General features: G+C 40.8%; 1 protein-coding gene across 13 annotated transcripts in view; it reads right to left on the bottom strand.

Annotated features, from left to right (window-relative positions):
- The window catches only part of mef2cb (myocyte enhancer factor 2cb), a 289923-nt gene that overhangs the window by 245989 nt on the left and 27119 nt on the right, over positions 1 to 16815 (bottom strand). Inside the window, exon 1 of one of the 13 annotated variants that reach the window (XM_072281246.1) lies at positions 14603 to 14671. The exons of the other annotated variants lie outside the window; for them this stretch is intronic. The gene's annotated coding sequence lies outside the window, so the exon portion shown is untranslated. Of the gene's footprint in view, positions 1 to 14602; positions 14672 to 16815 lie in introns of those variants that run through there. 13 annotated transcript variants of the gene reach the window in all.

Below are 16815 nucleotides of genomic sequence, written 5' to 3'. Positions count from 1 at the left end.
GGTTAGTAAGTTGCGAGCATGTTATGTTGGGACCGGAAGCGTGGTGAGACCTGTAAGCTGCCCCCAGCACATCGCAAACAATGACTCAAAATGACACTTTTTATTGTATGTTTCCACGTACATGCAACAAAATAAAGCTAATTTTTAATGCAGCTTTAACCATGAATTTTGATTTTCCCTAATCAGGGATCCCAACATTTCTTTAAAGCCATGGACCCCTATTATTAACTGAGAGATCTGTGGACCCCGGGTTGGGAACCCCTGAAATGATCCACATGAGCCTTTGTAAAAAAAAATCCTTTTTAAGCAGATGTTTACAGACCTTGAAAACCTCATTCAGATCATGTGACTGTACTTATTCTGAGGTGTACAAACCCAGTTCTCTGAGCCTCTCTGGACAGCAAAGCTGCTTTGAAATAGTTGTTTCTTATCTTATGGTCCTGCTCTGCACCCTTTGTAAAGCCCTAATATTCCACACCATGCAAGGAGAGGAACAGTAAACACTGTAATCCATCTGAGGTTTAACTATAGTCTTGCTCAAGGACAAAATTGTATGCTTTCCTTTGTTATGGATTGTCCCATGAATATAACATTTACTTTAGCTATGGCGTGACACCGTGATCATGAACCAATGTTCTTTTCTTCAAGGCTTATAGTAAGGGCACAGATAGACTGCTACTTTTGTGTTTTCTACTTTCCGATCACACAAAATGAAACATTAAACCTCTCAAGACTGGTCCTAATCCGAGGCAGTCTTACAGCTCTGAAGCTTCACGAAGCACCGAATTCAACTCAAGTGGGCAAAGCGCACCTGAGAATTCTACGAACTCACAGCAAACTGTTGCATGAGCTCTCGAAACAGACAGCCCCAACATGCTCTCCAGGGTTTAAACGTTTAGAATATGAAAACCATGTGCCATGAGGGCAAAGCTGTATCAAATGGTTACAGAATAAATACAGTGGGCTCCACCTATTCGGGACAGCCCCTTATTTGGCACAACTCTTAAAGAACAAAAACTAATCAAGAAAATTGTTGGAATTCCTTTCACTTAATTGGGACACTGTGCCACTTAAACTGGGGCAGGAAACTGTTGCCAAACATTTTCTAGCGAGCGTCAGTCGTGCACACTTGTGTGGCCGTTAAACACTGCACAGTGCCTGGAGCATGTTCATGTTCAAAAAGCAGTGATTTTGGTCGCTGATAGTTGGTGAGAAATAAGCAGCAAGACAACTCCAAACTGTTTTGCTCACTGCAGTTTCAAGCATTCAGGCAAGGAGATGCCAAAAAAGGCAGGGAGTGACCATTTCACTACTTCAACAAGTTAGGAACTACAAGGAATTTGAAAGTATCGACGATCATCTTGAATATTACAATGGAAATGAAGATTTAGAGGATGCAACTATCGACAGCATTGTAAGCAGGCAGCCCATTATCTGCTCCAGGTGTTTGCGGTGTTTTTTTTCCATTGTATACACTGGATGAATTCCTCCATATATAGCTATTAGGAACTAATACACCGTTTTATAGTACTGTAGTACTCATGGCACTGTTCTAATTTGATCTTTATTTCAGTTAAATACATAATTTGTTACTCAGTTTGTCTTTTTAGACTTTTTTTTAACTACTCCAGCTAATTGGATCAGCAGCTTAATTGGGCCAAAATGTTTCCCAATTATATTCAAAATAAAATTGGAATATTCATGTACTATGGTATCTTCCAATACTATGCCTGCATGCTAGCGTGATACAAAAAAAATCAAGGATTAGCTTGATTTGTCACGTGCATTGAAACATACAGTGAAATACATCATTTTGCATCAAATCAAATCAGTGAGGATTGTGCTGGACAGCCTGGTAGTGTCCCCACATTTCTGACGCCAACATTGCATGCCGACAAGTCACTAACCCAACCCATATATCTTTGGGGTGTGGGCGGAAACCAGAGCACTCAAGTGAAACCCATGAGGTCACAGGGAGAATGTTCGAGTTGAAAGTTCAAAGTACATTTATACAACCGTGAGATTCGGCTCCTTACAGGCAGCCACAAAACAAATAAACCCAAAATTCTTACTGAGATCTGCAGGAGTTGGATCCCGATCTTACACCTGGCAGTAGCATTGCACTAACCCTTACAGTGCCAGGCCACCTAACACGCATTGATTATCCGTGACATTTATTAATTGGTCAATAAAAATATTTTGAAATTTCAACCAAATTTTGCATTGTGAAAATGCAGTGCTTGAGTAATTCTGCAGAACCTATTATAACATGAAGTACTTTTTATTATTGAGATACAACGCAGCAAAGGCCCTTCCGGTCCGTTGATCCGCGCCACCCAGCAATCCCCTGGTTTAATCATAGTCTAATCGCTGAACAGTTTACCATGACCAATTAACCTACCAACTGATACATTTTGGATTGTGGGAGGAAACCGGAGCAACCAGAGGAAACTCACACGGACACAGAGAAAACGTACAAACCCCCTACTGGCAACAACAGGAACTGAACCTGGGCTGCTGGTACTGTAAAGCACTGTGCTAACCACTATGCTACTATGCCACCCCAAAAACTCATTAATCTAATAATTTAACATTAATGATATTTCATAAGATTGCTGCAAGTGTTGCGATATGGAATATATTCTAAATTATTCCTGGCTCTTATTTGGTATTGTTCTTTTGACAACCACTTCAAGGACAAAACTTTTTGAAGGCCAGCTGTTGCAAAGTTACTGCCAAACACTGAAGCACTGAAGTAGATCCACTAAGGTTTATAACTCGTGATAAGACTCTTTTAATGTCATCAACATTAAATTAATAAGTCACATGTCTCCACTATTACCAGATATGCCTATACACCTGACCAAAAGCTTCTGATAAGCAGGCTTTTAATATTAAACTAGATTTACTAAAGCCTGCACTTTTTTAAAGTTCCAGATTTTGTACAGAATTCAAGTGAGCCTTTTTAGTTTTTGTTAATCTGTGATAAAGTTCTTCACCTTTAAACTAGTAATTTAGAGTGATAATTAGTCTCATTTTGCATGTGACCAGAACTAGAGGTAATACTGCTTATTAGAAGTATTTGGTCCAGTTATACCAAGTGATCACAGATGAAAAGCCTAGACTGTAATGAACTTGATTGCATTAGTTACTTGTGTTTAATTTCTACTGAGAAGTCAACTTAAGGACCTTTGGTTGGCAAACTCTCGATCTCTAAGTCTGCAGATGCTGGAAATCCACAGTAACACACACAAAATGCTGGAAGAACTCAGCGGGCCAGGCAGCATCTATCGAAATTAATAAACAGTCGACATTTTAGGCTGAGACCCTTCTTCTGGACTAAAAAGGAAGGGGCAAATGCCAGAATAAAAAAAAATTGGGGAGCGGGGAAGAGGGTAGCTGGAAGGTGACTGGTGAAGCCAAGTAATAAGAAAGCAAACAACAGGAATTCTGCAGATGCTGGAAATTCAAGCAACACGCATCAAAGTTGCTGGTGAATGCAGTAGGCCAGGCAGCATCTCTAGGAAGAGGTACAGTCGACGTTTCAGGCTGAGACCCTTCGTCATCCAAAGCAACACACACACAAAATGCTGGAGGAACTCAGCAGGTCAGGTAGCATCTATGGAGAAGAGTAAACTGTCGACATTTTGGGCTGAGACCCTTCATCAGAACTCAGAAAACAGAGTCGGAGGGTGGCAGAGGTCACAGGGGGAGAAAGGGCATCACTGAACTCCCGAAGGAAGGATTTAAACTTCTTCAGGGTAGGCATCGCTGGAAGAGACTTCACAAAGTAGTAATCCAATCACAAAAGAGAAAATCTGCAGATGTTGAAAATCCAAGCAACACACACAAAATGGTGGAGGAACTCAGGAGGTCAGGCAGCACCTATCGAAAAGAGTCAACAGTCGACGTTTTGGGCCGAGACCCTTCAGCAGGTCCTCTCAGCCCAAAACATTGATGGTTTACTCTTTTCCATGGATGCTGCCCTTCCTGCTGAGTTCCTCCACCATTTTGTGTGTGTTACCAATACTCATTTCACCACTTAGCATCAATACATCACTATGGTTGCATAATCTAGTTTACATACAGAAACAAGTCCTCTTGTGATCTATTGACTCACTTTCAAAGACTCTACAACTTGTGCTCTTAGTATTATTTATTTACTATTTTTTCTTATTATTTGCAGAATTTGTTTTCTTTTGTGCATTGGATGCTTGTAAGTCTTTGTTATTTAAGGGTTTCCATAAATTCTATTGCTATTCTTATTTTCCTGTAAATGCCTGCAAGAAAATGAAGAAAAAATGGAAACAAGGGAAGTGGTGGTGTTAATGGTCACAGTATCATTCACATACGTAAATACCAGCTTCTTGTCCACTGACCAAAGCACAACATGTAGATGAGCACAGAGTAGAACCAAGAATATATCTTCTCACAGGTACAGATTCTAAACAATGGAAAGAGAAATCACTGTGGGAGATAGAAAAGCTTCCTTTAGTCATCACACAGGACCTGTGTGATGACTACCCTTACCCTCCTCAGAAACCAAAAGCACAAGGAAGCAAGATAATATAATGGGAATGATACATCCATCAAAAGCAGAAGGAGACTGACAAGAGCCAGAAAGGAAAATGTATCACAGCTTCATCCGATGCGAATTACGGAGTATGGTCTGCTCAATTGTATTGCAACACGCAAGGCAGAAAAACCTTGAAAGAGATCAAAGAAGGAATGTTTCCAGTCTTGATGAATGGTCTCTTCCCGAAATGGTGCCAGTTTATCCTTTCCATAGTTTCTGCCTGACCTGTGGAGTTCCTTCAGCATCTGGTAGGACCTATTCCATGTTGTATCTCTAAATAAATAAATAAAACCCAAGTCTCTAGCAAAAGTATAGTAAACTGGGCATTGATTCATGGATGGGCTCAGCAAATATGGCAGTCATGAGCATCCAGCTTCCTTGAAAAAATGTGCATTGCTTGTCAAGTTATGGAGAAAAGGAGAAATGGGCTTTCTAAGTGTTAACAATTACTCTCCATCGTGAAGTTACTGAAAGTAGGCCACTTCATACTTAAGTCCAGTCATTATTTTTAAAAGCATCAAAGAGCAAAGACAGCAGCCGGTTCTGACATATTCTATTCACAAAGTAAGTCCTGTTAGTGACAGCACGACAGACTGCATACATCTGCTGTGAAATAGCCAGATGACAATGGAAATATTTTCTCACCTTTCTACGCTAAGCAAGTGTTGCATAAAGAAAAATGCAAGCATGTTAGTTAAATGTATGTCTATCTGCTGGTATATTGCAATAATGCAAAAAAAAAATTTTTGCAGATATCGACATACATGTTTTGTTTTACCATATGGCAGGTAGCACATGCTATATTTATTGTCCTAACATGGACAAAGATGTTTAACCTTACTCCAAAACAAGAATTCTTCCAAGAGGACCACAACCTAGTCATGGTTTGGAGGCTTGCGTGCCTGGAGAGCTATGTTGGCGGCAGTCAGGGCTTTATGCTTTGTTTTTTGGTACGGTCACGGTCACCTATGCCAAACAGGTCAAAGGGTGGAGTCCAGATCAAGGATGGTCCACTGGTCCTCCAGGTTTGGGGGTTCAGCTCAAATCTAACAAATCTGACTGGTGAAAAAAAATTATTACAGAAACAGCAATGAGAATCCATCTACATCAGAGTGTGACGGTATTCCTGAGTCTCCACCCGGGACTTCCATGACTGACAGTAGTGAAAAACGAGAGGAAGCTACTGACATGATGAAAGAAGCCCTGAACACCACCCAGAGATGGAGGACCTTCACTGCTGCCCTAAACACCAGCGGTGTAATGGGCAGTAATACGCAAAACAATTATAATGTCTACCTTGTGTTTTCACAATTTTGCATAATGATTTTATTGACACGGTCTATGACAATAATACCAATAAAAGTGAAAGAACAACCAGGCAATATTCCAGAACAAAACAGAATAGGGACAAGCATGTATAGAACCCAGAGAGATATATTTCTCTACATTCATTATGATTCCAGGAATGTATTACCCTTATGGTTTACACTGAAGTAAAGTTGAAAGTGATGAAGGATAAGTGATGCAAAACAGCTCAGAAGTCAATATAATTTAATTTGTTGTAAAGCAAAAAATAATTAAATTTTGAACACATTTTTAAGACTACTGATAAGTTAAAAACTTTATTCCATTATCCTGTACAAGTGATAATATTGATCAGAAACACTTAGAAGAACAGATATTCCAAGCTTAATAACATTGAATAGAACATTCCTTATTTAAGGCGATATGCAGAACATCTTCTCACACTAGAGTCAAGTCTAAAAAGTCTTCATTGACAAAATCCTGCAAAAGTTATTTTGTCTTTTTTAATTAATTTACTATATGCCAAACAAACAGAGCAAATCTCTAAAGATGAGTAGCAGGACTTTACATTCCCATTTCATTACAGAGGAAGATTATTACGGACGAGTTCTAAGCAGGCATATTCACAAAATAAACTTCTGTAATAAGTTCTGATCAAGCAGGGATTCCCAACCTGGGATCCATGGACCCTTGGTTAATGGTAAGGATCCATGGATAAAGGTTGGGAAACCCCGGGGATCTCTGACCTGAAACACCAAGCTTGTCTCTCTTCTCAGTGAAATTTGTTTTTTTTTTTGTGTGCGGCAGCAGTACAGTGCAATACATAAAATTACTACAGTACTATACAAGTGTCTTAGCTGCCCTAGCAATATAGCAGAGATGTGGCCTGAACTGCTGAGTGTTTCCAGTATTTTTTGTCTTATCTGTAAAATATCATATTCTACCACCCAGTTCACACATACAGCACTGTGCAAAAGTCTTCGGCACATACATATAGCTAGGGTGACTAAGATCTTTGCACAATACTGTAGTAATTTTACATATTATATTGTACTACAGTCAGAAAAAAAAAACAAATGTCATGACATATGCGAGTGATGAAAAATCTGATTCTGTAAGGGTCTCTATTGTGGACTGAGTGTGGGAAGGGGGCAGGGAGAGGGGAATCATGGTCAAGAAAAGGAGAAGGGAGAGGGGAGGGAACGGGATGCACCAAAGAGACATTCTGTAATGATCACTTGTTTGGAATCAAATGACCTTGCCTGGTGTCTCACCTGCACCTGGCATTCCTTCTCTACCAACTGTCCCACGCCCCTCCCGTGGCGTTCCATCCTTGCCATTCCCAACATCCTTTACTCCCACCAGATTTACAAACTCACTTTTCTCTCAACATTGACAAATACACTACTGTGCAAAAGTCTTCTGCACCATAGCTATATAAATGTGCCTAAGACTTTTGCACAGTGCTATATATTTTCCACACTGTGAAATGTTGGCATAAGAGACCATTAACAATGGGAATCAACTCCCCCCCCCCCCCCCCACTCTCTGGAAGCAGTTTGTACTGCGCAAGTTTCCTCCAGGTGCTCCAGTTTGCTTCCATATTCCAAAAAAATGCACAAATATGAGTTAATAAGATGTGAGCGTGCTCGGTTAGCACCAGAAGCATGTCCCAGTATGTGCTGGGGGCAGCCTGTAAGTGTCACCACACATTCAGGCACCAACACTGCATGTCCACAATGTTCACCAGAACAACACAGAACACATACTAAGTGACAAAACAGCAACAACAGAACAAGCCCTGATCCTCCCACCCATCCACCCACTGACATACACAGTCCTTTAACCCAGGACAGTCAACTTCTTTCGTGTCCAGCCTCCAGCAGGCTCAGAGATTTGCAGGCATTGTGCCTTCAGTTTCCCTGGCAGACTTGCAGTGGATGGGAGTCGGGCTATGAACTTCAATATTGATCCTGGATTCGCCAATGACAGGGCACAAACACGAGGCCTCAAACTCCACTCAATGTATCAGGAACAGCTTCTTCCCCTCTACCATCAGATTTCTGAACAAACAATGAACCCATGAACACTACCTCACTATTTCTCCCTCTCTTTTTGCACTACTTATTTTTTAACTACCTACTTCATATTGTAATTTATAGTTTTTATTATTATGCATTGCATTGCACTGCTGCCACAAAACTGCTGTCACAACATATGCTGGTGATATTAAACCTGATTCAGTCTCATGACTTGCACATCTAGGGGGCAATGTTCCCTCTAATGCAAACATATTTTGCTACTCGTGCACAAACTGCTCACAAAAGGCTGTCATCCTCTACCTCGTTGGCATGTTAAGTATATTTCACGATCGTATACCATCACACTGCCTTTGCCGGTTTCTGATGTGGCCGGTGCTGACAACGTGGAGTTTGTGATGATTTGTCTGCAGATTTTAGAACTGGCTTATTTATACTGCTTTTATTGATTCACTATGTCGAATTCCAAAGAAGCAAAGGGCAAGAAGCGCAAAAGAACTACTAGTTCATTTAAAAGGAAATGGCTTAATGAAACAATAGAAACTGCTACACTGAAAGCTCATGAGGTCAGGAACGTGCAGCTACAAGAAACATTTATGTACAATACAGAAACTGGTGTTGCCTGCATGTATTGTCACGATGCAAAAGTTGCTGGAGAATTTGCAAGTGGGAAGAAGTGGAGTGATATTTGGAAACTAGACTTTTTCAAAGCATCACTTAGCAAGTAAGTCATGTATGGACAGTGTGCAAAAGCTCCGGTGAGAAAATCCTTCATTACCTGCTACAGGCCTGCTACGTATGTCTTGCGAGAGTGCAGATGAATGGGAGTGAAAACGATCAAACCCAGAGGAGATCAAAGTTCTTCTTGACAGTTATTTTATTTCATTTAAACAATAAACATCAAAGAGAACTTGGTAGTTTATTATCCTTCGAACAACTTCAGGTATACTTCCAGTTAAAAATTCAGTGTGCAAATATTGTTGTCAAGGGGCAAAGAAATTGCATAGCACAAGGATTTTATGCATACTGATGATTACAGGTGAGAGGGAACACTGGCAGGCAGTCACCAGCTCATGTCCCTATTGCACACACAATATCTTAAATTTAGATATGCAAGGTATGACCTCCACAGCTTTGGTGGATGACCATAAGGCCATAACACATAGCAGCAGAATGAGGCCATTCAGCCTATCGAGTCTGTTCTGCCATTCCATCTTGGCTGATCCCAGATTCCACTAAACCCCATACACCTGTCTTCTCACCATATCCTCTGTTGCCCTGACCGATCTGTAAATGATCAACCTCTGCCTTAAATATACTCATGGACTTGGCCTCCACCGCAGTCTGTGGCAAAACATTCCACAGATTCACCACCCTTTGGCTAAAAAAAAAAATTCCTCCTTACTTCTGTTCTAAAAGGTTGCCCCTCAATTTTGCGTCCCTCTAGTTCTAGATACTCCCACCACAGGAAACATCCTCTTCACATTCACCCTATCTAGTCCCTCCAACATTCAGTAGGTTTCAATGAGATCCCCCTGCATTCTTCTAAATTCCAGCGAGTACAGGCCCAAAGCTGCCAAACGCTCCTCATATGTTAACCCCTTCAATCCTGGAATCATCCTTGTGAAACTCCCCTGGACCCTCTCCAATGACAACACATCTTTTCTGAGATATGGTGCCCAAAACTGTTAATACTCCAAGTGCGGCCTGACTAGCGACTTATAAAGGATCAGCATTATTTCTCTTGAAATGAATGACAACATTGCATTTGCCTTCTTTACCACAGACTCAACCTGAAAATTATCCTTCTGGGAGTTTTGCACAAAGACTCCAAAATCCCTCTGCACCTCTGATGTTTGAACCTCCTCCCCATTTAAATAATAGTCAGAGGAGAAAATGACAGAGCAGAGTCTGTGACTTTGTTCTCTATCCAGTACAGGGGTTCCCGAACGTTTCTAAGCCTATCACTATCTCCTGTCACTAACCAACAAGCCTGTGGACCCCAGGTTGGAAACACCTGATTCAGTAGTTTCTTGATGGAGTTTCTTCTGACCTAGTAACATCATTAAAGACTTAAAGCAGGGGCTCCTAACCTGGGGTGCACGGACCCCTCAGTTACTGTTGGAGGTCCATGGCATAAAAAAGGTTGGGAACCCGAAGTGTTGAGCTCCATAGGAAAAATCAGTGTTTTTATATCTGAAGGGTATAATATGTTATCAAATGTGTATAGCAAATCTATTTACAATACAAGGTAAATCAACATTTCCAACAGCAAACACAAGAACTTCTGCAGATGTTAGAAATCCAAAGCAACACACATAAAATGCTGGGAGCAATACTTATGGAGGGGAATAAACAGAAAACATTTCAGACTGAAACCTTTCATCAGAACTATTATTTGCAATTACAAAGTGGTTGCTGAACCCTCAGGAATTCATCTACACTCACTGGCTACTTTATTAGATACCTCCTGTACCTAATAAGATGGTCACTGAGTGTATGCTCATGGTTTTATACTGCTGCAGGCCATCCACTTCAAGGTTCAATGTGCAGTGTGTTCAGAGATGCTCTTCTGCACACCACTGTTATAACGCGTGGTTATCTGAGTTACCGTCGCCTTCCTGTCAGTTTTGAACCAGACTGGCCATCCTCCTCTGACCTCACTTATTAACAGAGATTTTTCACCCATAGATCTGCCACTCACTGGATGTTTTTTGCTTTCTGCGCCATTCTCTGTAAACTCAAGAGACTGTTGTGTATGAAAATCCCAAGAGATCAGGATTCTCTGAGATACTCAAACCACCCTATCTGGCACCAACGATCATTTCGTCCCCATTCTAATGTTTAGCGTCAATAACAGTTGAACCTCTTGACCATATCAGCATGCTTTTATGCATTGAGTTGCTGCTACATGATTGGCTAATTAGATATTTGCATTAATGAGTGGGTGTACAGGTGTACCTAATAAAGTGGCCACTGAGTGTATAAAACTATTCTTCTACTAATTGAAGGTGGTACATTTCAACTGTCCTCGATTTCTCCAATGGATTAATCTCTTGATACATCTCCATCATTACCCATGACAGAAAATATATTTAATAGTGCGGAAAATCAATCTAGCTAAATGCTTTGGCAAGAACCGTAGCTTTGCAACTTCACATCCATCATAAGTTTTAAAGTCGACATAAACTCAAGCTATTCAAAAGGATTATTATGATTTAAATCATTGATCCTCAGAAACTAAAGATCCTGAAATTAATAAGCATGAACCACCCAATGCAATGGAGAAATATACTTCCTTGAAGGATGGGAATGTCAAAACCAAGTTGACAGTAAAAAACTGTAGATAAAGTATGATTACTAACACTATAATGATATCAGTACTTCTAGGATCAAGGATGAACTTGATTCACCATTTACATTTACATGTATCAGCAATTTGTTGTAGTGTGTTGGTCAGAGCATGACATGCAGCAAAAGACATTCAACAATTATAACAAATTAGAATTACTTAAAAAAAGGAACTATATATAAAAAAGCTAATAAAGTTACAACAACAGGCACTGATTGCATCAAATCAAATCAGCAAGGACTGTGCTGGGCAGCCCACAAGTGTCACCACACTTCCAGTGCCAATATATCATGCCCACAACTCACTAATTCCAACCTGCTTCAAAGAACACTATATGAGGTCATTCTTACCCTCGGCTTTAGATTCTATAGTATCACAATAACTCCTGCCTGTTCTCCATCTTCCTCTGGTGCTCCCCTCCCCCTTCCTTTCTTCCAAGGCCTTCCGTCCCATGATCCTCCCCCTTCTCCAGCCTTGTATCCCTTTTGCCGATCAACTTCCCAGCTCTTGGCTTCATTCCTCCCCCTCCTGTCTTCTCCTATCATTTCAGGTCACCCCTCCCCCTCCTCCTCCCACTTTCAAATCTCTTACTATCTCTTTTTTCCGTTAGTCCTGACGAAGGGTCTCGACCCGAAACGTCGACTGTACTTCTTCCTATAGATTTTGCCTGGCCTGCTGCGTTCCACCAGCATTTTGTGTGTGTTCCTCACAGAATTATATATTTTTGAGCACAATCGTAAGGTTTCATTCTGAGCACCACCATACCAATTTGAAAATATGCCATCCATTCTCTGTTGGGTGTCTGTCTTGAAATGTTAACACTTTTCTCCTTCCACAGATACTGGCTGACCTGATGAGCATTCTTCAGCATTCCTGTTTTTATTTCAGATTTGCAGCATCTGCAAGTCTTTTTTTAAATTTGGAAATACAGTGGATTCTGGTTAATTGGGTTATCAGTTTCAGTTAGTCAGGGCACCCCCTTATATGGGACAACTCTAAAGAACAAAAAAACTTATCAAGAAAATAGTCATGATTCCCTTCGTCCATTTGGGACACTGTGCTGCTTAACTGGGACAGGAGACTTGAAGTTTTTAACTAACACAAATAAGAGAAAATCTGCAGATACTGGACATCTAAGAAACACATACAAAATGCTGAAGGAACTCTGCAGGCCAGGCAGCATCAATGGAAAAGAGTACAGTCGACGTTTCAGGCCAACACCCTTCAGCAGGACTGAAAAAAAGTCCTGTTGAAGGCCCCGAAACCTTGACAGGACTCTTTTCTAACTAGCGAACAGTTTTTAAACAGCATCAGTTGCATGTGCTGTGTTCAAAAGATAGTGATTTTTGTCACTGGTAGTTGATGAGAAGTAAGCAGTAAAGCAATTTAGAACTGTTTTGCTCACTGCTTCAAGCATTCAGACTTGAAGATGCCAGAAATGGCTGGGAGTGAAAATGAAACAATTTTACTACTTCAAGTGAGGAATAATAAAGAATTTGAAGGTATCGACAATCATCTTTGAATGTTACAATGAAAATGAAGTTTTGGAGAAGGCAATCTTTGAACTCATTGTATGAAAGCAGTCCATTATCTGCGCTGATTTTGTTCATTAACAGTCAATCAGAACACTGCAGCAAACACAGGATACATTCCTCAGTCAATAACCATTCAGAACTATTGTTTTATAGTACTGTAGAAGTGTTGGTAGAGTTCTAATCGTTCTATATTTCACTTAAGTACATCATTTATTTCTCAGTTAAATGGTAGCTTGTCTTTTCTATATATTTTTAACTATTTCCATGAAACTGCAGCTAACTGGGACAGCCTCTTAATTGAGTCAAAATGTACTGGTCCTGAGGTGTCGTAATTAACAGGAAGCCACTGTGTATCACCATTCATTCACTACTGTCCGGTCTCAATCCAAAAACTCATACCTTACAGCATTCTGGGCCTACGGTCTCAAGTGCCTTTTGTAATAGGCCATCTATTTTATCTTTGCTTCCAATGTCTAATTTCAATTCTGAACAAATATCATTTATCCTTTTCCATCCTTTTGGGATGGCTTAGTAATATTAGAAATTGTACAGTAGTAATAGTCAAAACAAAGTGCAAAATATCCTGTGTCCCGCTGATACCACACAGAAAGCACGGATTGCAAAATTTATGTCAGTAGATCAAGTGGCCAATTAACACAATTTAAAGTAATTCCTTATTATGCATTTTACTTTCTGGTTGATAACAAATGAATGACACAAATCATACAAATGTAACTAGACTTTTAACACAATGCCATCTTGCCCAGTGCATCACGCTACTTGGGATGGCACTGTAGTGTAGCAGTTAGGGTAATGCTATTACAGTCCCAGCAACCTGGGTTCAACCCTGCTGTTCTCTGTAGAGAGCTTGTACATTCGCTCCGTCACCGCGTAGGTTTCCACTGGGCACTCTGGTTTCCTCCCATATTCCAAAAACGTATGGGTTAGTCAGTCAATTAGAATAAAAGGGCACTGAGAGCTCACCAGGCTGGAAGGTCCTCTACCATACAAACTAGAAATAAGTTGTCCAGATCAATAATCTTGTGTATATAAAGCCTCATTATCAGTCTTACCTCGCCAAAAGAATGTTAAATCATTCAGTCAACACAAGTTGAACACACACAGGTAATGGGGCAGATTGAGGTGACTGATAGCCAACAGTTGCACAGTGCTGGAAACAGCTGGCTGCAGTGCCTTTAGACCTGCATTTCTCTATAATCTGAACTTGCTCAATTAAATACAGAAGTCTCTGGCTCGCTGGAAATAAGCTGCCACCATGTCTGACTTCCTGTCCCATTGCTGGATGAAGTAACATGGAGCTACACTGGCATGCTTGGCAAAGGGGTCAGAGGCACTTTGCAGTAAGTAAACTTAAATTCGTTGACAGTATCATATCAGAAACTATATCCTGAGGCCAACATACAACAAAGTCACAACAGCACCTCTACTTTCTTAGAAGTTTCGCAGGTACATCATACCATCTAAACCTTTGACAAACCATTGAGCACATCTACAAGGAGCACTGCCACAAGAAAGCAGTCTCCATCATCAAGGACCCTCACTATCCAGGCCATGCTCTCTTCTCACTACTGCCAATGTGAAGAAGGTACAAAGGCCACAGAAGGTTTAAATTCCAAGCCACTGGGTTCAGGAACAGTTATTACCCTTCAACCATCAAACTCCTGAACCAGAGTGGATAATCTTGCTCACCTCAACTCTGAACTGATTCCACAATCTATGAACTCACTTTCAAGGTCTCTGAAACTCGTGTTCTCAGTATTATTTATTTACTTACTTATTTACGGTATTATTATTTTGTATTTGCACAATTTGTCTTCACGTGCTCATTTGTTGTTTGTCAGTCTTTGTGTGCGGTTTTTCATTGATTCTGTTGTATTTTTGTTCTACTGTGAATGTCTGCAAGAAAATGAATTTCAGAGTAGGATATGAAGACTTTTATAATCAATTTACTTTGAACTTTGAGCTCTCATGTGCTATGTAAGATGTGAACAATCAATTGGATCAGCTCACTAACCCAGTGCAATAACCCTAGCAAGGATTAAGTGCTCAAGTTATCTTACTTTATTCTATGGAGGGGAACAAACGGTCAATGCTTCAGGCCAAGACTTCATCAATTCTTGATCAAAGGTCTCAGCCTGAAACTTTGACTATTTATTCCTTCCATAGATATTGCCTGACCTGCTGAGCTCCTCAGGCATTTTGTATGTGTGTGATTGCTCTAGGCTTCCAGCAGTTGCAGAAACTCACGAGTTTACTTTATCTAATATTTATTTATTTATTGGTTGGTTGGTACTTTGACACTAGTCAGGACCAAGCAAATCCATTTGATCGACACTACATCAACCACTCATGGCATTCATTACCTCCCCACCAACCAGCCCAAACTGACTGCAGGTACCTGTACTTAGAGAAACTACTTCAATGAAAATCTACCACCTCCACCACCAAGGTCAGGGAACAGATCTATAATAAACCAGCACCCCCAGGTTCTGTCATGCTGGTTTGAAAATATGTCACAGATCTTTCTTTCTCTCTGGTTTTAGGTCCTGGAACATCCTCCCCATCTGTATAGTGAAGGTTGGCTTGATTTGTCATATGTATACTGAAACGTACAGTGAATTGCATCACTTATGTCAATGACCAACACTGCCTGGGGGGGGGTGGGGAGTCTCATTGAACCTATCAAATGTTAAGAAGCCTCGATAGCTCGGATGTGGAGATGTTTGCTGTGGTGGGGAAGTCCAGAACCAGAGGATGCATCCTCAAGATAGTGGGACGTCCATTTAGAACACAGCTGAGGAGCTTATTTATCCACAGGGTGTTGACTTTATGGAATTTGTTACCACAGGCAGCTGTGGAGGCCAGGTCATTGGGTGTATTTAGGCAGAGATTGATAGGTTCTTCATCGGTCACGCCATCAAAGGTTACGGAGGGAAGGCCGGGAGAGGGGCTGAGGAGGGGATAAAAAGGATCAGCCTTGATTGAATGACTGAGCAGACTCATTGGGGCAAATGGCCAAATTCTGCTCCTTTGTCTTTTGATCCTGTTGTCAATCTGCCCATGTGGTATCAACTGCTCCAGAAGAAGGATTTCAGCTGTTCAAGACAGAGGCTCCTCACCACCTTTACAAACAGGAATTAATAATACTGCTCTCATTTCCAAAACTGCCCTGACCCTAAAATGTGAATAAACTTAAGACACATTTAATCAAATTGCCTATTTAGAGATTCAATGAATTCTTTTCAAGTAATTTTTAAGTGTCGTTTAAAACCTTTTAACAGAGGGAAGGTGATCAGGGTTGGACTCAGTGGTACACCACATGAGGCCTATTCATCTCTTTCTGTGATGGTTCTCAGATGTAAAGATCCAGCTAGAACAGCACCCCACATCTGGGGAAACAAGGCCTATGAGGGCAGGCATCGTGGGTATCAATTCCTGGTTGTGGGCCAGTACCAGCAGAATCCAGCCCTGCATATATTCTTGTACATTTGTACTTTGGTTGATCACAAGATTATCTAAATTTCAAATCATCTCTCACGTCGCTATCTGAAACACCAGCTGCACAAACCGTATTATAACTTCATTCATGTGACTTGTGATTCTCCTTCAGCAAAAAGGTGACTGTAGGGTGACCTAACAGAGGTCATCAAAACTATGAAGGGTTTTGATATTCTGAAGGGAAAGGAATTATTTCCACTTGTGGATAAATGCATGTCTAGAGGCCTTTAATAAAAGAAGATAAAACATTACTGCACAGTCCGGGCCCACTGGCCCACAATGTTGTGCTAACCTTTCCACCTACTCCAAGATCAATATAACCCTTCCCTCCTACATTGGACTCCATTTTTCTATCATCTATGTGCTTATCTAAGAGTTTTGTATATGTCCTAATGTGTCTGCCTCGACCACCACCTCAGGCAGGGAGTTCCATACACTCACCACCTCCTTGTAAAGTACTTACCTCAGACATCTCTCCAATCACCTTAA

The sequence above is a fragment of the Mobula birostris genome, chromosome 17 (assembly GCF_030028105.1).
Source record: "Mobula birostris isolate sMobBir1 chromosome 17, sMobBir1.hap1, whole genome shotgun sequence".
Taxonomy (NCBI): domain Eukaryota; kingdom Metazoa; phylum Chordata; class Chondrichthyes; order Myliobatiformes; family Myliobatidae; genus Mobula; species Mobula birostris.
The sequence above is the reverse complement of the archived record's forward strand: the minus strand, read 5'-3'. Positions and strand labels throughout refer to the sequence as shown.